Here is a 25,083-nt window from a genome sequence, read left to right as displayed (position 1 = left end):
GAATGGTCATGGGTTATACATGATAATTTTCTTTCCTTCCAACAGACAGCTTTCATAACCAAAAAGGCAAAAAACAAATAAGTCGCGGGTTTCCTTTCTTTCCTTTGTTTTCATTTGTTAGAGATTGGGCAATTCACTTTACCAGAAAATAAGGCTACATATGACTGTTTGTTCTAGAGAAGAAGAATATAATTCACCAACAGGCAACCAACTGCTGGTGTCCAACCACTATTACTACTAAGTAATATAACGGTACAAGTAACACTTACAGGCGACGCAACCTTCTGTTAGTCACAAATAAGTTCACGGGTAAAGTACTCATCTTCGTGTTCTCCAGATTCCTGAACAACAGCAGACAAAGGGCAAGGTGAAATCTCCTTCATTACCCGCTTCAGAAAAATTCATATCGTCCATGTGTCTCATTCAGAAAAGTTAAATATGGGATCTAGAGGCTATCCAAATTTACCAATTGCTATTTACACGAAAGAAACCTTTGGAGTGCGATATTTTAAGAAGTTCCGTTCAAAAAGTATTATCGAATGCACAAAAAGTACTGAATTACGAAGTTCTACTGAGGGCCAGGAGAAGGAAGTTGAAGACACCACTGCAGCTGTACTTATCGTTGAAAAATATGGTGGTAAAGACACACCTGGCAATATGGCGGTAAACCCACGACTGCCCACACACGCTCTCAAAGCTGCAAAGTTCTGTCAGAGAGCTCTCCTTCTCTCTGTGTGTTTACCGCCATATTGCTAGGTGTGTCTTTACCACCATATTTATCAACTACTGAGAGTCAACTATAGTAAATCGATACATTGTTGAAAATCATTTAACCCGCACAAAAGGGGTGGTGGTTGTTGCCCACAATACGAAAATGTTTTTTAACAATCATTCTGGAACTGTCCGTGGCACGATAGGCACAAGTAATTCCTGCCTACAATACATGCGTGAGTTGTGCATCCACCCATCCACCCATGACGGTTTTGAGCACTATTGTATGTGAGCCGTCATAATGTTGCATAGTAGCCCTCCATAAGCCAGGAGGCCCAGTGTCCATGAGTGCAAAAGCGAATGTCACAAATTTTGCAAATTTTGAAATTTTGAATGTCAAAATTAGTGAGTGGATAGGGGTCATCGCAACACCAGCAGTCCACGAGCCAGGAACCTACATTTTTCAAGCACCAAAATGGCCCCACATACCACACACGCCAGGCCAGGATATGACCAGCATTTATTATTAAGTTAAAGTGGGAAGGCTTATTGCAGTTTCATAAACAGATGAGAGTAGAGCCCACACGCTCTCATCCATTAACACTGCATTAGTTCAACTCATTTCACAATTATCATTCCAACGTTTCGGCAAATTGCCTTCAATATTATTATTATTATTATACGCATTCCCGCGTTGAAGTGTAGCAGCAGTATGCTGCGTCCACAGCTTCGCTTATGCAGAATGCCTTCAATAGCTTCACAATAATGTGCAAGCTCCCAAACCAGCATATATAAAGGCCAAACCCCTGTCAGTAAGAGGGTGTGGGAAGCAGCGCGAAAAGAGTTCAGCTAATAGCGCTAACATTGACTATCAGTGGAGGGGACTACAGCTGAGGTAAAAAAACAAAAACAAAAAAAAACATTCTTCAGCGCCAAAAATCATGAAAATCAGACAATACGCGAATGGCGATACAAATTGCAGCAACGACCACCCAGCGTTAGTGTTAATCGTCGGAGCCAAATCTCTGATCTCCACAGCCTCCCTCAATTTCCTGCAAGCTCTGTCGCCTTCTGATCCAGGCTCAGAGGAGAGGAAGTTTCCTAACTTCAAGGATGACGTTCTGGCAACTTACAACGCACACCGGCCCGGAAGCAAACCATTACCAAAGAGGAGGGCGAGGAGCTAGCATGACTTCGCAGCAACTCGAGTAATATAATCAAGCCCCCGGATAAGAGTGGAAAGCTAGTGGCAATGAAACAAACACACCATTTGGAGAAAGCGAAGGCACTTCTGTCCGATACCTCAATGAACTCTTTGTGTTCACTCTGTTGACACTTCAAAATCGCTCTATGGACAAAGCAAAATCGCTCTGTTGACGCTGCAAAATTGCTTATCATCTCCCTGCCTCCCTCCCTCTCTCTTCTCTCTCTCTCTCTCTCTCTCTCTCTCTCTCTCTCTCTCTCTCTCTCTCTCTCTCTCTCTCTCTCTCTCTCTCTCTCTCTCTCCCTTTCTCTCTCTCCCCGTAGCTCTCTCCCTTTTTTTTAAATCGCTTCCATAGAATTGGGCACCATTGCCCGTTTGGCCTTGCGAAGTAAAATAAAAATCAACAACAACAACAACAACAATGTAGAAGAAAGTTGATTTCACAATTACAGAGTTGGAGAGAAAAGCGAAGCGCGCTTTAAACGAACAGTGTACGGGAATGGATCTTGAACTACTCTATCTATCTATCTATCTATCTATCTATCTATCTATCTATCTATCTATCTATCTATCAACAGGGGGAAGTGGTCCTGTCCACCGCAAAGAGGGCTCAACAGCGCTAGGGTGCACTCGAGCTAGTACACAATGGAAGCGGTCCTCACCAAGAAAATACAACCCGTTGCTACTCCGAGTTTCTAGAGTTTTCAACCGTCAATCAACTTTTCTAGCTAAAGCAGGTCTGTCAGGTCTACTAAAGATATACACAACCTCACAGCAAGGCGCACAGAATGAAAGCATGAAGCTTGAAGAGTGAAGAGGTGCTGCTAGGTGGAGGCAGTGTAAAATATTGATATCAATTGTCCTTAATTGTAACATGCGCTGAATTGAGCCCGTAAATCTGTACTTCATTAGCGCATGCCTGGCGTCAGAGGGTGCAAGGCCATTAAGGTGCGATATTGGCGTGAATCATTGACACAACAATTACGGTGCAGTATGTCAGGTTCCATTGGTCATCAGGTTGCTCTGTCCATGTCCGGTTTTTCGTGATTCCGTTATACTTAGCGAGCCGGTTTTTGGTTGCAAGGCGACATCTATCTATCTATTTATCGATCTATCTATCTATTTATCTATCTATCTGTCTGTCTGTCTGTCTGTCTGTCTGTCTGTCTGTCTGTCTGTCTGTCTGTCTGTCTGTCTGTCTGTCTGTCTGTCTGTCTGTCTGTCTGTCTGTCTGTCTGTCTGTCTGTCTGTCTGTCTGTCTGTCTGTCTGTCTGTCTGTCTGTCTGTCTGTCTGTCAGTCTGTCAGTCTGTCTGTCTGTCAGTCTGTCAGTCTGTCTGTCTGTCTGTCTGTCTGTCTGTCTGTCTGTCTGTCTTTCTGTCTGTCTGTCTGTCCGGCTGTCTGTCTGTCTGTCTGTCTGTCTGTCTGTCTGTCTGTCTGTCTGTCTGTCTGTCTGTCTGTCTGTCTGTCTGTCTGTCTGTCTGTCTGTCTGTCTGTCTGTCTGTCTGTCTGTCTGTCTGTCTGTCTTTCTGTCTGTCTGTCTGTCTGTCTATTTGTCCGTCCGTCCGTCCGTCCAACCGTCTGTCCATCCATCCATCCATCTTATCTATCTATCCATCCATCCATTCATCCATCCGGCCGTCCGTCCCTCCCTCCATCCATTCATCCATCTATCTATCTATCTATCTATCTATCTATCTATCTATCTATCTATCTATCTATCTATCTATCTATCTATCTATCTATCTATCTATCTGACAGAACTGGTTCGTCCTTGTTGGACTCATCAGCGCAGTACAAAGAAAATGAGGCCGAACCTGATAGCGATGAAAAATAGATTTTCCAAGGCCAGATTTAAACCTGGCCCGAAAGTAGCTTTGCCAGAGTGCTCAAACTGAGAAGTCTGTGATCTCTGAATAATGCAAACAGCAAGGGCACTACCCCACATGAGAGTGCTGTACTGCTACAAGAGCAGGAGCGAATTACTCAATCTGCGGACAGAAATGTTTCGTCCTTTGTGGAGTCAATGAATGAGAAAATGAGGCCGAGCCTGATAATAATAATAATTGATATTATTACAAATTAGTGGTTGCGACTTCGGCGATAATTTGTAAGAAAGGGTTTGCTCCCCACACCGGAGCTCGCTCGCTCCGGTGTGGGGAGCAAACCCTTCCTTACAAATTGATATTATTATTATTATTATTATTATTAGACACAATCACATAGCATGTGACAAGCATAGCTAATGCAGGGACAGAATCCCCTGAGACAAGGGCGTTGAGCCAGCCACGGCAATAGTAAGCTAGGAAAACAAAGCAAATATGAATTAGAGCAGAAAATGAATGGAAAATTACAAAGAAAAACGATTAACGGAAGTGAGCACTATCAAAATTCGTGCATCACCCAGGTATTCGAAAATGTTCTTCGATGATAATTATTGCGTCTAGTTCAGTTGTGATAGTAGATCTTTAAACTGACAAATAGAAGAACAAGTTTTCAGACCGTATGGTAATGATAACCAATGAGAGTAGCCGGAAAACAAAGGGGACTTTAGATACTGGGCTGACTTAACAAGAGGCAGGATGAGCGCGTTACGGGTTGAGCTTGTCGAAAACTAATTGTACTTCATCATGTGGGAAGGGGTTTTATGAAGAAATATTTTATGAACCAGTGTACAGAGATGGTGCTTATGACGAACGGAGAGAGGAGAAGTGTGTGCAAGTCGATAAAGGGCATCCGAAGGAAAACATCGATCCTTGTTGTAAAGAATTTTAAGTATAAATCTATGGTGGACTTCTAATTGGTTCAGAGTTGTGTCAGAAAGGCCACACCAAGCGGTATCGCAATAGTCGAATATAGGGAGAATATAGCACTGATAAAATAATAGTTTACACTGGATGGGCAAGTGAGTGCAATGTGGTTGTAGTACCCCTAACGCTGAACTGGTTCGCTTGCATACACAGTTGACATGTGCAGCCCAAGAGAGTTTGCAGTCAAACATCACACCTAGATGTTTGTGCTGAGTAACAACACGGATAGGCATAGTCGAGTCAGGGAAGTATTATGGTTGATCAGGAGGGGATGAAGAAATATACATGGCTTCAGTCTTTTCTAAATTGGGCTGGAGTTTCCACGTTTGCATCCGCATGACAGTGCTGTTGATGCGATGCTGCATGGTAAGGAGTAATTGTGCAGGGAAGGAATCAGAACAGATAAGGCCAGTGTCATCCGCATACAAACTAACATCGGGGACAACTGAAGGTAGGTCATTAACGTAAAGCAAGAATAACAAAGGACCCAGAATGGAACCTTGGGGCACTCCAGACGTTACAGGGAGGGGATCAGACAAGAAATAAGACAAGCGAACAGCCTGAGAACGAGCAGACAGATACGAGGATATCCAACGCAAGGCAGCATCCTCCACCCAGAAGGTGACCTCCAACTTGGCAAGTAAGCCACGATGCCAAACGGTGTCGAATGCCTTAGCCAAGTCGAAAAACACCATTCCCACATGCTCCCCACAGTTCCTCTTTGTCGCTATGTCTTGGACAAGTCGAGTCACCTGGTATTGAGTTGAGTCACCACGGCAGAATCCCGACTGAGCTGGTGAGAGAGCCGGAGCGATGTGCAGGTAGAGGGAATCGAATACAATACGCTGGGGGGAATGTACCAGTTCGAAATGACATATTAAAAATAATGGCGAGAGGATAGGCTATTGATGGTGCAAGAGACTGCAGCACTTCATTCGGGATCCCATCTGAGCCGGGAGACTTTCCACATTTCAGGCGCTTCAGATATTTCCGAACTTGAAACGTAGTGACAGTGATTGTACGGACCGGAACAGATATGAAAGGCGACTGGGACAAAGGGGGAATGCGCCACGAAGGATCATCAGGTAGCCCAAATGAGGTGAACTGAGTGTTCAGAACATCAGCTATGCTCTTGGGGGACGTGGCGACCGTACCGTCGGATGCTATCATCGTTTGGGGCATGACACGGCCGGAATTGTGCCGCTGTGCTCGCACAAACTGAAAGAGTGTAGGTCGATTCCGTGACGTTAGTGATGCTTGGATGGAGCGTATATATTGACGATGTGCTTGCCGAGACAGGTGCTTTACAGCATTCCTTTGTCGGTTATAAGCCGCATGATTTACTGCTGTCGGATATTTTTTGTACACACTATATAGATCACGCTTGCGTTTTACAGCAGGCCTGAGCTCAGCAGTAACCCATGGTGGAGATTGCATTCGGGGTCGTGGAGATGTCACAGTGTGGGTGGCTCCGAATGAGGTGAGGTGACGACGTAAGGCGGACTGGAGCTCACAATCAAAGTGATGAATTGCGTCATTAACATCAGTGTACGAGTTCAGAGAGGACCAGTTGTAGCCAGCTAAATCAGCGTTGATTAATTGCCAAAGGTGCGAAGGTACTTGTTTGAAGCGATACAGTGAAGAGGGAGGACCAGTGGAAGAGTTGGGGAAGTAGTTCGAAATAGGGGCGTAACATAAAGTGCAAACAATCTGTATATGGTCAGACATACCCAAGGGAGGTGCTTGATCAATTGAGCGCACGAGGCGTAGTCGGTTGGTGATCACCAAGTCAAGACACGAAACAGAGCCATTAGGCGAGGAATGAGTGGGGAAGTCAACCATCTGGTGGAGCCCAAGAGCAGCAAATACTGTGCTAAGGAGATCACCAGCCTCCGAGCTAGAATCGGTGGGACACCAGCTTGAGTTGTGGGCGTTGAAATCGCCAGTCACTAACAGATCATAAGAATCTAAACAGACTGACTGTAATGCCTCAACAAATATGTCACAAAAGTACGACAATTGCATTGTGCTCTGTGAGGGTGGTCGATACATGTGTAGCGGGCCGCAGTCTCTCGGAGGCAAGAACGCACAAAGGTCTCAGTGAACACACTGTAATTGGCAATTGAAATGTACTGGAAACTGGCAATGAAAAATAACTTTAACTACTTAATGAACTGACTGGCAACTAAATTAACTAACTGGCTATAAAAGAGTCATGCGCAGCAGCTTTGATACAAAGGCAGACTCCGTACGCTGATGTACGGGGAGCCAGTACGGGGATATGCTATACTCTAATCACTATACGCTTTGAAGTCCCCAGCGTGCCAACGCTACACCTCCCCTCTCAAAGACAATCACGTCCTCGTGATTCGAATACTACATGTAGGTGATAGCTGGACTTCAACAACTGGCTGCTATTTAGAAAAAAACTGTCGGCATGCATGGTCGCATCGGAATAAACTCGACGATAAGAGATAGGCATAATGGATGACTTGCATAATATAATACAGGTATGGAGACGTGAACATTATAGTAGATCGCGAATTGCTGGGAGAGCGTCAACCGCAGTATGGCAAATAATATCGGAAATGATAATGTTTGGAATAGACAGAAGAATGAACTGATAAACAAATCATAAAGTAGATGCACACCAGGTTCACACGATCTCACGGGGTCAAAAGGGGAAAGAACTGTCCTTCAAAAAGGACCTGAAAAACTACAGCACTCTTGCTGCACAACGCTGGCACAACCCGCCAGGAACATCGCAGTTCCAAAACCGAACTGAATACACTATAACTATAAGGGGCGTTGTCACACACATTGTCCCACGTTAGCTGGGTAAGCCGTGGCTCACCATGATCAGACGCCTACCAAACTAAACTGGATTCACACACTCGCATAAAGGAAGACTGAAGAGAACAGGGAGACTGAAGGAAGACAGGGAAGAAAATGCCATACCTGGAATCAGCGTTAGTAACCACGGCGGCGGCTGGAGCTATGGCGGAGGGCAAGTCAGGTTTTATCTTCATCTTGGCTGAGCCGGTCACTCAGAGCGGCTAGCTCGTGGTCGGACAAATGACCTCCCTCCTCGTCTTGAATCATGGTCTTCACATTGTCGATAGCATCGCTTTGCGCGACGTAAAGAGTGATGGTCTAGCCAGGAAGAGTGTTGACGAAAATCTGCATCCCACCACGGAGACGAAGTACCAAGTGAATAGTGGACTCCTGCTGAACGTTGTAGTCACTCAGGGTTCGGCCGTCTGCCAACTGCGTGCGGGCGAAAATCAAACGCTGCTGGTCTTGGGAAATACCCTTCTTGTCTTGGTCAGCAGCCTGCATGTCGTCGTTCTCATCAGCTTCGCCACCACCACCGGTAGTATACATGTAGGTAGCGGGTCACTTGGAATCGCCATCGGAGTCTCCAGTGAGTGCCGTGCGGAGAGAAGGGTGATCCACGCTAGCACCCTGACTGTGCTGCAGGCTAATAAGCAGGACCAAGCTCAGGAAAGCACGAAACATGATTCTCATCTTGATTCGTCGCACGGAGCTGTAGCGGGTTGACCCATGGGGGTCCGAGAAACGTGTAAAGTAACAAAGTTAGGTATACAATGAAACAAAATGAATTTACCGCTGCCACCAATTTGTAGCGGGCCGCAGTCTCTCGGAGGCAAGAACGCACAAAGGTCTCAGTGTGTTCAGACGGTAGTACGTAATATTTCTCTGGCATGGCATCACTAAGACTAGAAGTAATGGTTCCTTTTATTATTGATAGCTGGAGCAGTCCTTTCTCTGTCTTGTGCCAATACTGCAATAGTGATTCATGTATCAAGGCCTGAGCTACACTGTAGGCTGTAGTCTTCCCTGTCTCTCTTGTGGTTTTCTATTCATGAGGGCGATCTACAAAGTGGCGTCATAACTATTTCCAACTGGCCGTTCATGTATTACATGCATATACTTCTTAGCTGTGTGTTGTTGCTTGTTGCTGTGCATGGTCATACATTTGTATTGCATAGTATCATGGCTAGCTTTCGTGCCGTACAACAGCGCGTGTGCGGTGGCTACGCCTCTGCTGTTTTGCCAGCTGACAGTGCTGCATAAATTACTTCATCTTTGCCTTTTGTCTTCGGTTCTGTACCGACATGGAATGTTTTCGGTTTTAGTAGTTCCTTGGTTCGCGTTGTGTAGCTAGCTAGGCTGCTCTTTCAGGTGTAATTGTATTTGGAGTGAAAAGATAAGATAACGTGTTCCTTCGTGTGAACATTCTGGTAGCAGAGGATGGTTATCGCCTGAGTGAGCAGTTCAGTTTCGGAAATTTAAATTATTTAGATCATGTCGTCGCCGGAGCCTGAGAGTGAGAGCACAATCAGGGCTAGCAGTCAGAGAACTGAGCTCTTTTTAGGTGCCATGGCAGAGAGGGCAGGCGACGTGATCGAGGAGGACGAGGAAGTCGAAGAGGACGAACATGGTCAAAGTGACCAGCGATCGAATGAACTGATGTTCGTGAAAATGAAAGCTGAAAAAGCGAATCGCAAGAGAAAGTTCACCAGGTGTCGCAGAGCCGTGATCGTGGCCTTGCGTGACGGAGTTGAAGAGGAAGCTGCGAGGTCGTTGTTTGGCGAATTAGAAATGATCGAGGATGCCCTGAACGGTGTGTTCATGGACGTACTCGAGTGGGCTGGCGGCATGAACGATGCGCTCGCAGTGGCTAAAGTGACCGATGAGATGGAGGAAGCGGAGAAAGAGATGAAGGAGGTCACAAGGCTGTATCAGGAGTTCCTAGAACACCAGCCAGCGTGGACGGCTGCACGGAACAGCCACCCAGACAGGCCAGCGTATCATCAGTATGCCCAGGCACCAGTGGAAGAGCCAGGAAGTCCACTGAGCGTGATATCGCTGGGCAGAAGTGAAGGCTCCCAGGATCGGGATGAGCCTGGTGATGGCGTGGCGCTGGTTCAGGAGAACCAGGCAAGAGTAGAAGACAGTGATGAAGTGGTTGTGACCACAAGTGTCTCCGGCAGTAGTAACAGAGAGGCAGAGCTTGGGGCTAGAACAAGGCCACCAATGGAAGCTGGGAGTAGGAGGTCAGAGCGTGAAAGAAGCCCTGCCTTGCCTGTACTACAGCCTGCTGTGCCAACACGGAGTGCTGTATGTGTGTCCAGTGCATATACTAGAGTGAGTGAGACCAAGGCCCCTCAACTTCAAGTCGCGAAGAGTCCAGGCCAGCAGGGCAGTAGTACTCAGGCTCCTGTGTCAGGACTACACCCTACATCATCTCTGCCATATCAGTCCGCCAACTATCTGTACACCCAGGCCAGTGGGCCGCCACAGGTAGCCTCAAGTCATCAGGCCATGGGCATTGGTGCCTTTTCAGCATTGCCAGGAGCAGGTGTGTCCGCCAGCCACCAGCGTGCTGTGTCTCAGCCTCCACCTGTCAAGCAGCCATCAGATGAAATTTTCAAGCAACTGAAGGCTATACAGATCCCAGTCTTCGGCGGCGATAAGCAGGCGTATGCCTCATGGAAGGCTGCTTTCATGGCGTGTGTTGGTAGCTCGTCTGCAAGGGCAGACTTGAAACTGCTGCACCTCCGGCAGTATTTGAGTGGAGATGCCTTGGCTTCCATCGAGAGCTTGGGATACACCCCGTCTGCGTATGAGGCCGCAATGAGGCGGTTAGACCGCAAGTTTGGAGGCGACCAACGACAGCTGTCGCTGCAGTACGAGCAAGTCGAGGCCTGCCCAATCATTCGTTCCGGCCGAGCAGGAGATCTCCAGAAGTTTGCAGATCTCCTCGACGTACTCGTGGTCAACCTCCTCGACTCCGGAAAAGGCAATGAGCTGGGTGATGGGCTGTTGTACCGGAAGCTCCTGGCCAAGTTGCCGGCTGGGATGTTAACCCAATTCAATCGATGGTGTCATCAGAAGCCCTGCCAGCCAGGAATTCAAGCACTACTGGAGTGGGTGACGTTGGAAGCGGAGTTTGCCGTTGGAGCGTCCGAAGCACTAGATGGAGTTGGTGCGAAGGACAAGCCTCCGGCACCCCGAAATGCTCCTCAACGATCCTACTTCGGGGGAAAGGCTTCGCAGAATGCAGGGTGGTCAAGGCCTGCGGGCTCAGCGGCTGGACGATCTTCATGTCGGCAATGTGGCGGACCTCACGGTGTCTGGCAGTGTAAAGCATTTCAGCAGCTTTCCGTCGCCAATCGCTGGAGACAGGCTAAACAGCATGGTCTGTGCTACCGCTGCCTTGGAGGCGATCACCAAGGTCACCACTGTCCACGAACCAGACCCTGCTCAGTGAGCGGCTGCAACAACAATCACCACTACTTGCTACACCGGGACTTGCTACACGAGGACAGCAGGAACCCCGATGCCGCACAGTCAAACAAGAAAAAATCGGGGAACACGGCAGCTGGAGGAATGACGGCGGACAAGTCCCAACTCAGTCCTGCCGAACAATTCTGCAACTATGGAGACAATGGTTCAGGTCAGGAGACAGGGGACCAGGTATTGCCTCCCGCCATCGACTGTTTAGTAACGCCGCCATACGCCGGTAAAGACCAAGAGCAGCGCACCCCACAGTCGTTCACCGAGGGGGAGACGGAGTCCACGAAGAGTGATTCCACCATGATGGTCCAAGGCCCGGGCAAGATAGCTCTGCGAACGGTCTCAGTCGTCTTGGAGAACGGCCACAAGTCAGTGCAAGTGAATGCGTTGCTGGACGACGGTAGCACAACGAGCTACCTCAACGGCAGCATTGCCAACCAGCTCGGCGTCAGCGGGGAGCTGAGGACATTCACGGTCCACACCTTGAATGGCAAGCAGACCTCATTCACAACCAGACCAGTAAGCTTCACCATTGGCAGCATGGATGGCAGTGTTCGGCAATCTATGACGGCGCTGACGGCTGATTCGGTCACCGGGAATCTTCGTCCGGTAGAGTGGGTCAAGGAAGCAGTCAAGTATCCTCATCTGAGAGAGATTCCGTTCGCAAGACTGGCGGAGCCCGCCAGGGTCGATCTGCTGATTGGGAGCGACTATGCTGAGCTGCTTGTGTCACAGCAGGAAGTGGTCGGCCCGCCTGGTCAACCAGTGGCGCGTCATACTCCACTGGGTTGGACCTGTGTTGGCAGAGTGACGGGAACCCACTCGAGTCAAAGGACGTTCCACAGCCAAGCGTTTCAGAGTGAGGAGAGAGCAACACCAACCGGCTTAGAGACCGCGCTACAGCAGTTCTGGCAAATTGACAGCTGCGGCACGGAGGAGAGCTTCAGTGAGCCCGGCCCGCGCTCGCTGGAGGAAGAGACAGCCCTAGACATCGTCAAACACTCGCTGAAGAAGGTGGACGGTCGGTACCAGGTGTCTCTGCCGTGGAACAATCGCAAGAGAGAATTATGCAACAACTTGGGTGCGGCTACGAAACGTCTAGGCCACACCGAGCGCAAGCTCCTGAAAGACCCATTCGTTGCCCAGGCTTATGGCCAAGTCTTCCAGGCCTACCAGAGGAACGGCTATATCCGTGAGCTCGCGAAGGAAGAGCTAGGTCAAGAGGTATGCTGGTACTTATCCCACTTTCCCATCGTCCGACCGCAGAAGACGACAACCAAGGTGCGGATCGTCTTTGACGCTGCAGCATCCTGTCATGGCCTCAGCCTCAACGACGCCATCTACCCTGGTCCGAAGCTCCAACGTGAGTTGTTCGATGTGTTGACCAGGTTTCGGCAAAAGCCTATAGCAGTGGGCTGTGACGTGACCGAAATGTATTTGCAGGTGTCGGTTGCGCCAGCAGACAGGAAGTACCTCAGATTCGTGTGGCGGGACCTGGATCCAGCCAAGCCTTTACGGCACTTTGAGTTCAACCGCCTGGTCTTTGGCGTCAATGCTGCACCATTCATCGCCCAGTATGTTGCTCAGCAGACAGCCCGGGAACATTTGGCGTCTCATCCCCTGGCAGCAGAAGCTATCCTCGCGTCCACCTACATGGATGACACGATGGACAGCACCAAAGATGTCGAACAAGGTCAGATTCTTCATCGGGAGCTAATGGATCTGTGGGGTGAGGCCAAGATGACGCCGCGCAAGTGGGTGTCCAACTCGCCCGAGCTCCTGAGGGTAATTCCAGCCGAGGCTCGCGCTACCCAGCTGGACTTATCCCAAGGAGAGCTACCATCCGTGAAGACGCTAGGAGTGTCATGGGACGGTCAGGCAGACTGCTTCTTCTTCAGCGTTCAACCGCCAGACCTCACCAACCAACGCATCACCAAGCGATTCCTCCTAGCAAAAGTCGCGTCCGTATTCGACCCGTTGGGGTTTCTGGCACCGTTCGTGACCCAAGCCAAGATCCTCATGCAAGAGAGTTGGGTAGCTGGTATTGACTGGGATGAACCGGTTCCAGATGGCATCGACACCAGCGCTCGCCAGTGGTTCAATGACCTGGCGAAGCTCAGTTTAGTTCGAGTACCAAGATGTCTCATCCCGGACGTGGCCAGTGGAGTGACGCTGCATGTTTTCTGTGATGCGTCGAGTGTGGCGTATGGTGCCGTGGTCTACAGCTCCACCGTGCAGTGTGGCTCTGAGGGAAACGTTCGTCTCGCTGGAGCCAAGAGCAGAGTGGCGCCGACAAGAACACAAAGTATCCCCCGGCTGGAATTGCTGGCGGCTGTGCTTGGCCTTCAGCTGGCCCGGAAGTTCAGTCAGATCATGACCATTGCCATGTCAGAGGTGATTTTCTGGAGCGACAGTGCAACTGTGCTGCTCTGGATTCGCAGCTACAGCCGACGTTTCAAACCGTTTGTGGCGAATCGCATCAGCCACATCCAGACTGTTACGTCGCCCAGTCAATGGCGGTACGTTCCCTCCAGCGACAACCCAGCTGACTTGGCGTCACGGGGAGCTGGGGTAGAGCAACTGGTTGCAACTGAGCTGTGGTGGCAAGGACCGGCCTTCCTGCAGAAAGAAGAATCTGAATGGCCAGCCAAGATCGTGGGTGGCCAAGACCCAGCTGCTCGAGCGGAAGCTCGCAAGGCTGCACAGCCCGAGGTGATGTCATTTATGTCCGAGAAAGTACCCAGCTTGTGCTCTCGGCGCTTCTCAGACTGGACGCGCGTAGTCAGAGTACGGGCTTGGGCAATTCGCTTCATCACCAACTGCCGTGGAGGTGAGGAGTTGAGCGGAGAGCTAACCGGCGAGGAGATGGACGCTGCCAGCCTTTCCATCATCAAAGAGGCACAGCACGAGGCATTCGCGGAGGATCTGAAGCTAGTGAAGAATGGTCAACCACTTCCGCTGAAGTCACGTTTGGCGAGGTTATCGCCTCGACTGGACGACGACGGACTATTGCGCTGCGATGGTCGCACCAAGCTGGCTGACTGGTTGCCGTTTGATGTGCGCTTCCCGATTCTTCTCCCCCGGAAACATCCGACCACCCGGCTTATTGTCAAAGATTGCCATGAGCAACGTCATCATGGCGGGACGAATGAAACGTTGGCAGCTCTCTCTGATCACTATCTTGTCGAAGCAGCACGGGAGGAGATCCGTGACTGGGAGAAAGACTGCATGGTGTGTCGACGACTAAAAGCCCGTGCGGGAGAGCAAATCATGGCCCCGTTGCCAGCAAAGCGATTGTGTGAGCCACTGAGAGCCTTCAGCAGGGTAGCCGTTGACTACGGAGGGCCGTTCGAAACTATGCAGGGGAGAGGAAAGACTCGCCACAAACGCTATCTGTGCCTCTTCACGTGTTTGCTGACTCGTGCGGTCCATTTGGAGATGGCGTACGCATTGGATGCAAATTCTTTCCTGAACGCCTTTAACCGGATGGCCAACCGACGAGGTTGTCCAATGGAGGTTCTGTCGGACAATGGAGGCAACTTCGTGAATGCCGACCGCCAGCTACGTGAGCTTGTTGGCCAACTGAACAATACCACCGTCCGGAAAGCCATGGCCTGCAGACGCGTGAAATGGAGTTTCAACCCGCCATTAGCTCCTCATTTCGGGGGAGTTCACGAGGCAATGATTCGAGCCGCCAAACGAGCTCTACACGCCATCCTTGGAGACGCATCTGTGACGGACGAGGAGTTGGTCACCGCTCTCAGCGGAGCAGAGTCCCTCGTCAACTCCAGGCCCATCACCTACCAATCGGCTAGTCCGAAGGATCCAGGGCCGCTAACTCCGAACCATTTCCTTCATGGCATGGCCGAGGGCCAGCTGGTTATTGCAACAACGGACGAGAAGGGGTGTCAACTGCAGAGACGTTGGAGATATGTTCAAATGCTCATCGACCATTTCTGGCATCGCTGGCTGAAAGAGTTTGTCCCACGGTTGAATCAGCGGATGAAGTGGCGACACCAGCGACGCGATCTGGCCGTTGACGACGTTGTCCTGGTGATGGATTCAAGCTCCCCGCGTGGGCGTTGGCCGCTCGGCAGAGTCACGGAAGTTTTCCCTGGTCCGGACGGTCATGTGCGTGTGGTGGCCATGCAAGTGGGCGGGAAGACTCTGAAGAGATCCATCACTCGAGTCTGTCCACTGGAATGTTAGACGGCTCTCCCTACATGCCAGAATGGAGGTACTGCTCAGTGACGACCCCCATTAATGATTCATGCATTGTTTTTGTTTTTTTGTAGCTTCCTACCACTGAACTTGCCCTTTCGATTCACTTTTCTCTTAGCTTGGTACTGGTAGTTGTAAGGATAGGCATCATGCAACATCTGGGTGCATATTGCGAGGGGGAGGATGTTCAGACGGTAGTACGTAATATTTCTCTGGCATGGCATCACTAAGACTAGAAGTAATGGTTCCTTTTATTATTGATAGCTGGAGCAGTCCTTTCTCTGTCTTGTGCCAATACTGCAATAGTGATTCATGTATCAAGGCCTGAGCTACACTGTAGGCTGTAGTCTTCCCTGTCTCTCTTGTGGTTTTCTATTCATGAGGGCGATCTACAAAGTGGCGTCATAACTATTTCCAACTGGCCGTTCATGTATTACATGCATATACTTCTTAGCTGTGTGTTGTTGCTTGTTGCTGTGCATGGTCATACATTTGTATTGCATAGTATCATGGCTAGCTTTCGTGCCGTACAACAGCGCGTGTGCGGTGGCTACGCCTCTGCTGTTTTGCCAGCTGACAGTGCTGCATAAATTACTTCATCTTTGCCTTTTGTCTTCGGTTCTGTACCGACATGGAATGTTTTCGGTTTTAGTAGTTCCTTGGTTCGCGTTGTGTAGCTAGCTAGGCTGCTCTTTCAGGTGTAATTGTATTTGGAGTGAAAAGATAAGATAACGTGTTCCTTCGTGTGAACACAGTGAACACACTGTAATTGGCAATTGAAATGTACTGGAAACTGGCTATGAAAAATAACTATAACTACTTAATGAACTGACTGGCAACTAAATTAACTAACTGGCTATAAAAGAATCATGCGCAGCAGCTTTGATACAAAGGCAGACTCCGTACGCTGATGTACGGGGAGCCAGTACGGGGATATGCTATACTCTAATCACTATACGCTTTGAAGTCCCCAGCGTGCCAACGCTACACATGCAGCATAGTAAGATGGGATTCTGAGATTGAGTAGAGGGGGAGCCAAGTTCAAGATGGTGGTAAAGACACACCTGGCCATATGGCGGTACACACACGCCTGCCCACACTGCTCCAGGAGCTCTTCTAAGGTAAGGCAATGTTGGCTTGATGGAGTTTTGTTCGTAGCTTGTTCGTATACGCTGCGGCGTGACTCGTTTCTAGACCCATAAATAATGTGATATTTCGGCCATTTTTGAGGGGTATGCAAATTTCAAGGTTCTCTTCAGAAACTTTTTCAAGGGCTTTACACAATTGATCCACACCCCAAAGGAAACATACCTGCAAATTTTGAGCGAAATCGGAGAGATCCACTTCCACACATACTTTGGTATTCTCAGACATGCTCTCTTAAATTTCTCCTCCGTCAACCCCGCATGCTCTCATCATCCGCTCTTTACAAACTTGCTCACACAACTCCATTATTACATAGACGCAGTGCACACCTCGATGCTCTTGTCCACTCTATTAAGCTTGAGTTGTGCCCACCTTATCCCATGTGTTTTAATTGGCTCTCTTCTCTTCATGACTAATAGCACCGAAATCGCAACTTTTAAGTTATTATTGTTTTATATTTTAAGCATGGATGATTTGTGCAATCTTGTTTATTGGCTTTTTTCCCTAACCTCCTTCACCAATGAAACCATGAATATAATTATTATTATAGCCAAATCATCATGTAGGGTTCTTAGGTTGAAAAACTGCCACAGTTTCGGAAAAAGAAATTGCTCCTTAGCCTTAAAGGGGGGAGGGTGGGGTCGCAACGGCTAGCACCATGTTGGATTTCCCTTTTTTTTAAATAATGCCTTTCGGAGTGGAAAAACGGTGCGCGATCATGCACAATCGAGTAAGCAGTTTTCCCAGGACCTCGCAGCGCGTGCTCGAGTCGAGACAAGATTTGAGGAAGAAGCTCAGCCACTAGTGGACTTGCAGATTTGTTTTGACATCGGCGGTTTTTGGATTGCTTGGTTCGCCTGCCGACGTGTCGTGGAGATGAAGACGCGGGAGAGTAATCCGTCACCCACGACGCGGCTACGCATTCTGCGTACTGGACGATTCAAGAAGCCGAGGAGGGTGACGCTTCGCAAGCTCAAACGATCGATCAATTTCCTGAAAAACGGAAAGGGCGATCTCGACCACCAGCGCCACTGGATTCGATTCCCGCGAAGAGGTCTTTCAGTGTTCCTCTTCACGGTCGACGAATCGTTCAGCTCAAGTATCTGGCTGTGGGATTGTCTGCGTGCCAGAATTTTGGGTGTGGCAAACCTCTGGCGTTCATTGATTGCGTTGAAGAGAAGAGGGTCTATATTTATATTGACCGATTATGAGGGCAATAATAGATTTATCACGACATAGCATACCTAAAACTGTTTTTACCAGTGTTTAAAGGAAGAAAGGAATACTATTGTAAAAGTACATAGTATGTACATATGCCGTTTAAATTGGACATTACTTCTCTATAAACAGACGTTTTCAGTTGTCACTTGTAGTATGTTCCCCAAGTTCTTTGACTGAGAATTTGACAGTTTGGGTTCGAATCCCAACGTTTGGCTTCAGATTTTTCTTCTTTCAGTTCTGATTTTTTTCTAAGTTGAGGAAAAAGTTATAAGTCCTCGGGCTAAGTGGTCAATATAAGCGGTCAATATATGCTGATATTTGACCGCGTAGAGATCAAAAGTTTCTGTGGGGGTCAATAATAAGAGAGTGAGAATAGATACTTATATACCAGTTTACAGTCCCGTCATCGAAGTACCTGTTATATGCAAAATACAATTCTGGAGTGTTGTGTTGGGAGATATGGGAGTTTGTATACAAGCTCAGTATAAACATGAGCAAGAAGAAAGGCATGCCACCTCACGCATATACATGTACACGTATGTACCAGACCAACATGATGCAAAAAGTGAACCACTGTGGTGAATGGGGTCGCCGGATAATTAACCAGCCCGAAGCTGGCGGAAAAAAACCTTAGGACCCCGGCGGAGGCACAACCCTGAGGAAAACCGGTTAGAAAAAAACCCATAAGATAAATATACAAAACGTAGCCTGCAGAACCTATCCCGAAGTGAGAGTAAAGGAGAGGGCGGGTGAGTAACTACAACGAAGAGAGAAAGACCACGATGAAGAGAAAAGTTTGAGAACACTGACAAAAAAACCAGCTGACGCAATCCTGGTGCCGTAACTATGGTGAAAATGCTGGCAAAAAATACATTTTTCGTTTCATTCGCTACGCTCAGCCAACGAAAAAAACACCTTTTGCCAGCTAGCTGGCCTCTGCGTACACCGCAGACACACCCACACACAACAGAAAGATACAGGTCACAGTAGTAGTGTGGTCTTTGTTCACTCACGACGGAAAGGATAGCCGACCCGACAGTCACTGGTGCAGTATAGCGCGAGACACCGACAGCATGTCCTTGAGGGAATCCTCCACATACATGTTCTTACATGTGGATGACTTCCAACCCCGTGCCGCTGAAGAAGGCGCTCTGGCACGCCAGCATTGGCCGCTGCCGTTGCTCCCCCGAGCGGAGACTGTGCGTGTCATACCCTGTGGGGTCTTCACCTACACGGGCGAGAGCTGTGTGGATCAATTCGCGCGCCGGGGCGTATGTCATCTTTCCCCGCAGACATGACTGGTGGGTTGCTGCGGAAGCCTTGTCAAAGAGAGGTTGAGTGGGTACATGCCGAGCTCTCTCCAAGAAACACTCTATGATCGACACAGGACATGGTGTAGTAGCCTGCTACTCCAGTCGGCTCACCATGACCACATCGCCCTGGCGGAACTGGTCGTACTTGCATTGTCGCAGGTGGAGGGACATATGCGTGCCGCAAATGGAGATATCCTGAGGCGTGAGGCGTTGTAAATCATCCCAGCGAAGCAGAGCAGTGAAGCCAAGGACAAACAACGCTGCGGTTTTCCAGTCCTGCAACGGGGCGGTAGGGATAGCCAGTGTGGTGACGACCTTGTTGAACACCACCGACCTCAAGGGTGAGCGGCGATTGATTGGTCGGGCACAAAGACGTCTTGAAGCAGTGAGCAATTGTCTCACCACGCTATGTTGTGTGGGATCCTGGCAATCCGCCTTACAATGCACCCAGTGCAATGCCGCCACAAATTTGTTTATTGTCCCCATGGTACACTCTGACTGCAATAACTTGATGATGTATAAGCACACGCTGGTGAGTGCTGCTGGGAATGACGAAACTTGAGACGGTGCGGCCCACTTTTCCCATCCATGTAACGCGCGCTTGTACACAGACGCAGTGGAGCTAGTAACATCCTTCCAAATCACTGTCCTTAGCAGGTCTGCCAGAGGTTTCAGGGACGGTTGTGTCACAGTGTTCACCTCGTCCCAGAACGCGGACGGGCCTGACAAGAGTGACACATGGAGAAGCAAAAATAGGCAAAACAACAACAACCATGGGTCCTCATTAATGGCCATCGTAAACGGGTCCCATGTATGATAGCAGCTCATTCCTTAGGCTTCCGAGCCACAAACAAACTCGACCCCCGCAGACAACAGCATCCCGTAGCACATTGTCCCCTTGGGCAAACACATGCACAACCTAACCACCAAGTGGGGATGACCAACCCGCTCCCGGGGAGCTCCAGGCCTGCCTGTCATTGGCATGCAGATAACCCAGTGTCCTGTCGCACATTGTCCCCTTGGGAAAACACATGCACAACCTGCCCACCAGGTGGGAATGACACACACGCTCCCAGGGAGCTCCCGCTCTGCCTCCCATAGGCATGCAGATCACCAAGAATTCCATACCTTTGCTCCCAGGGAGCCTCACACACAAATGCATGCCCTCCATAGACTGTAGTGACAGCACTCCGCTAGCACTCATTTCCGCCTAGAATTAAGCCCAGCCCATATACATCTACACCACTACTTTCCAAAACAAGAAAAATCCAATAACTATGCATCCTCCAAGTCAAATGTGAACATAAAGCACTTGGACTGAAACAAGTGGGGAATGACACGAAGATCTTCAAAAGAGAAATGTATATCAGCTAGGAATTGATTAACATACAGCAGATATATTATTAGGCGCAGCTTCCCCTTTTTCTTTGGTACCTCACCCAAAGGACTAACCACAACTAAGCTGGCCAGTGGGGCTTCCTCAACGGCACCCGACAAAAATAAATCCCGTATATGAGAGGACACAAACTCAGCATGGGAGAAAACAGAAGAGAAATTACAGATGACCTTTGGAGGAGGAAGGGCAGTGAAACACCAAAAATAACCACACCCAATAATCTTCAATACGAGCTCTGGCGCACCAATACCACGCCAAAAACTAACACATGGCTTAAGCCGCCTGTGCACACTTATCCTGTTGTGGGTGCCGGGCTGGCATGAGGGCTGCTGCCGCTGGTGAAGCACTAAACATGCTGGGGCCGCCGAATTGCCCATTGGCTGCTCCACGAAATCACGGTTGGTGTTGCCGTAATCCAACCCTCCGGGCTGGGGCATACTCTGGCCATGTGATTCACTTGGCCACAGAACTCTGCCTCCGTCTCCGCATGCCCCAAAGCCAGTGTTTCCTCAGCCGAACTGTGCAGGCGGCCGCGACATATCCTGCTGTCTGGGGGTGCGAATTTTCCGCTGCTGATGCTCCCGCGTGCTATCAGGACGTGCTGCTATCCGCCGTGCTGTGGCAGCCGCCTCAGCAATCCTCTTGTCATCTACCATCCCGTCACCCAGCACACCGTTTTCATATACCTCGACTGTTTTCCAATCGTAAGCGTCCGCAATCCGGAGATGCTTCTGGCGGAGGGTCAGGGTCACCTTACTTTTTGCTAGGTATGCAGCTGCGTCATGACCTGATGGCAGTTGAGTGAGCGCTCCCTCCATGCCATCGAGCACAGTTTGGTTTACGTCGAATTGTTTTTGCAAGCCAGCTGGCTTCAACGTGACTTGGTTTGACATGGAGGCTGCCAGCTCAGCCAGCACAGCCCTCGTTTCTCTCTTGACGTCCTGGATCTCCTCTGACAGCTGTCCGAAGGCCTGCGCGAATGAAGCTGGCGGGGAGCCGGCAACCTCCGTGGAATCCACCATGACAGGATCCGGAGCAGGTACTTGCTCCTCGACGTTGCCAGCACGGATACGCTTTGGGGCCGTGCCCACAGATCCAGGTGAGGCGGATGTGGTCCGCTTTTTTCTGGGTGGAAATGGGATTTGAACCAGGGGTGCAAGCGAAACGCTTGCCAGCGAGTTTTTACTTCTCGTTTGTGGCATGGTCAAGCTCTTCCACGGACGAACAAAAATGCAAACTACGACGAAAAGAGAAAGACCAGGATGAAGAGAAAAGTTAGAGAACACTGACAAAAAACCAGCTGACGCAATCCTGGTGCCGTAACTATGGTGAAAATGCTGGCAACAAATACATTTTTCGTTTCATTCGCTACGCTCAGCCAACGAAAAATAACATAAACTAAGGAAACAACCAAAGAAACTGAAGTAAAGTACTGTAAATAGAAAGGTGTTAGAAATAACAACAAGATACAAGTGCAATAAAGTGCAAGGAAACGCAAAAAGGTAACAGGATTACGTAACCAAAGGCGAGAAGGCACTGAACGATGTGTCAACCTACGAATACAACTTCAGTGCAACAACGTGCTCCTTCTGCTTACACAACACAGGCTTATGAATACGTATACAAACTGCCTCAAGGACTTTCAACTGTTGGACATAACGCGCACGACACAGTACAGAAAAATGAGGGTCATCATACACACCAAGACAGTCAGGACGAGATAACACGTGTAGATACACAGCTGACTGCTTACGATCAACACATTCATCCGCCTCATCTCGCTCCTTCCCACCCGACTCCTCCTCGTCCATCTCATCGTCCTCTTCCTCGTTCCGCTCGTCGTATTCATAAGCCATTTTTGTGTAATCATAAGGAGCACGTTGTTGCTCTGAAGTTGTATTCGTAGGTTGACACTTCGTTCTGTGCCTTCTCGCCTTTGGTTACGTAATCCTGTTACCTTTTTGCGTTTCCTCTAGTGGTTTTATTGCAGTTGTATCTTGTTAGAAAGGTTTGCTCCCCACACCGGAGCTCGCGCTATTCCGCCGACTTTACTTGACACTTGACTGACTCACGACTGCCATCCAGAGCACACGAGAAGTCCATCGAACCTTCGACTCGGCAAACCTGCAAGAAAGCACCACTCCCTGCTCAATACACAGTGTTTCGGGGAATTCACCCCTCATCAGTTGAGCTTGAGTAGGCTGAGGAAGATTGTGCCTGAAGAGCACCAAAGCTCAACTGATGAAGGGTGAATTCCCCGAAACACTGTGTATTGAGCAGGGAGTGGTGCTTTCTTGCAGGTTTGCCGAGTCGAAGGTTCGATGGACTTCTCGTGTGCTCTGGATGGCAGTCGTGAGTCAGTCAAGTGTCAAGTAAAGTCGGCGGAATAGCGCGAGCTCTGGTGTGGGGAGCAAACCTTTCTTACAAATCATCGCCGAAGTCGCAACCACTACTTCGTATTGTATCTTGTTGTTATTTCTAACACCTTTCTATTTACAGTACTAAACTTCAGTTTCTTTGGTTGTATCCTTAGTTCCGTATTTTTTTTTCCACTGGTGATAGGAACAAGAAAATCGATTCTGGGTTTTCAATAATATTTTTGTTACAAAATACAAGGTAATACATGTCAAACAAGTAACGTAGTTGCGTGATCTCTGCGGCCTTCATCCTATTCATAGCTGTATCCCATTATTGCGGTTCTATAATTGGTTTGTGTTACATGTGTGTGTGTATGTGTGTGTGTGTGTGTGTGTGTGTGTGTGTGTGTGTATGTGTGCACGCATGTGTGTGTCGATGGTGTGCATTTTTTTGCTGGGTGAACACTCTGATCCCTAAACTGCGCCACCGGAGCTCCCAAGCTACAGCCTCACATTGGTTTATAGTTCATCGTTGGGAATGAGTTCGCTGCTCATTACGCGTTTGCTGATGTTGCGGCCCTAGAGAAATTGTCGAAGCTCGCCCTGATGCCAGTATCCTGAAGCACTCTGTCATTTTTACATCAGCATGTTCGGCGATCGAGTTCGCAGAGCATCAGCAAAAGCGGCTGACCACCCTTCAACCGTTGGTCCAAGCAACGTGCTTCTCTAAATCAATTGCAGTGCGGGCAGCTGCTAGTGGGTTAGAGATAAAGCACTTTGTCTTGTCCCACAAACGAAGTGGCGAGCCAGCCATTTCCAGACTGATGAAGGAGCAAGTCGGAGGTAAGAAGCGGGTGACAGCCTCGAGGAAGATTATATTAGCGGTGGCTGAACACCTAGCCAAGAACCAGCAGCAGCCCAACTGTAAGTAACGCCCTGTTGTACTGTGCTTCATTTGTTTTTGCTCACCATAAAATACCATCATTTTCGCCAGTGTTGGGACACGTTTTAGCTCGCATAGTTGAAGAACAATAGGACTCAATGTTGTGGGACTCAATGTTGTCTGATTCGTTCCAACATATCATCTTTCATTGAAGTTTGATATAGGGCGGTGCTAAGCGCTATCACAGCTACATGTACGTACATGTATCCAAACCAAGGACCAACAGGAGAGTAATCATGGAGAAAAGTACCTATCGATAATGCGTGCACCCAGGGTTTTCCGGCAAATTCATTAGTTCAGCTTTTCCATCCTTGTATTTTTCTGAACGCCGATTGCTCTAGCGAGTTAATGCAACACCTAACAGCCAAAAATCCAATACTAGTAAGTTATGACCAAAGCAGCAGCAGAGAAGTACAAGCAATATATTTTGATTGATTTTGATTTTGATTGATTTTTATTTCACGGATCCTCCAGAGGCAAATAGATGCCTATCGAAGGGAGTCTCCTAAGTAAGTATGGAAAATGAGAAAGTATGTTCGTAAGGGAGAAGAGATAGTATATAGATACGTGAATGTACCGATTTTAGGCTAATCTTGAGAATTTTTGGATTTTTCTCCAGAATATGCACGGCGACAACCATTTTCGCCGCGGTAAACCTGTTTCAGCCCACTTAAAGAACGTATTGTAAGTATCCACATATGGGGGAAGCTAAAAAATAAGCTGCAAAAAAATATTCAAAGTTTCATTTTTTGCGTCTTTTTGTTCTTCTCCAGGAAATGACGACCTGGATCCCATCGTCAACCAAAGTGTACATTTTTCGGTGTTCATATCATATTAGTAAATACCTCGAAAAGTCTGTATAAGTTTATGTGCTATTTTTTGTCCTATCTGGTATTACGGACGATTTCTCATCAATTTTCGGATTTTTGTGATATTTTGTGTTATCGAGGAAAATTGTGTTTTTGGCAAGACCTATTCAGGCAATTGAAAAACTGATGTTACTAAGCGAAAATATAAGGCTGTACCTATTCAAACCTGATGTCAGATTGGGCTGATGTTGAAATTAAATTTTTGGGCCTAACTCTCCCGAACCCCCTTAACAATAATTGATATACAAGCATCTTACAAGTATTCCAGAAGCGGCGCATTGTTGAAAAGTCCTGGAGGGATCGCAAGTCGGAAATTACTTTGGAATGAGCTAAAAGTCAACAGTTGATACAAAACATGAGATCACATTGAGTCAAAAAAAGAATGACGTACCCACTCTTATGTTAAAGTAAATATATGTTCATGATTGGCCATGCCGTCGACTGCGTCCGTTCTGTCATCTTTGCTGTTTTTAATTATGAAGTATTTCACTTTGTTTATCACAACATCAGAATGCTTTTGTTTGCTATCTTAATTCCACAATGTTTTATTGCTCGCCCTTGGTGTCCTTC

The 25,083-nt window shown here is 48.4% G+C and overlaps 1 long non-coding RNA gene across 1 annotated transcript in view; it reads right to left on the bottom strand.

The window, feature by feature from the left end:
- The window catches only part of LOC135828807 (uncharacterized), a 46,872-nt gene extending 22,036 nt beyond the window's left edge, over positions 1-24,836 (bottom strand). Inside the window, exons 1-2 of the long non-coding RNA XR_010555753.1 lie at positions 24,771-24,836; positions 270-341 (exon numbers count right to left, since the gene is read on the bottom strand). This is a non-coding gene — a long non-coding RNA (uncharacterized LOC135828807). The remainder of the gene's footprint in view (positions 1-269; positions 342-24,770) is intronic.
- Positions 24,837-25,083: the final 247 nt, after the last annotated feature.

This window comes from Sycon ciliatum, chromosome 12 (genome assembly GCF_964019385.1).
Source record: "Sycon ciliatum chromosome 12, ocSycCili1.1, whole genome shotgun sequence".
In the NCBI taxonomy this organism is placed as follows: domain Eukaryota; kingdom Metazoa; phylum Porifera; class Calcarea; order Leucosolenida; family Sycettidae; genus Sycon; species Sycon ciliatum.
This window is presented reverse-complemented; position numbering and strand designations above follow the sequence as displayed.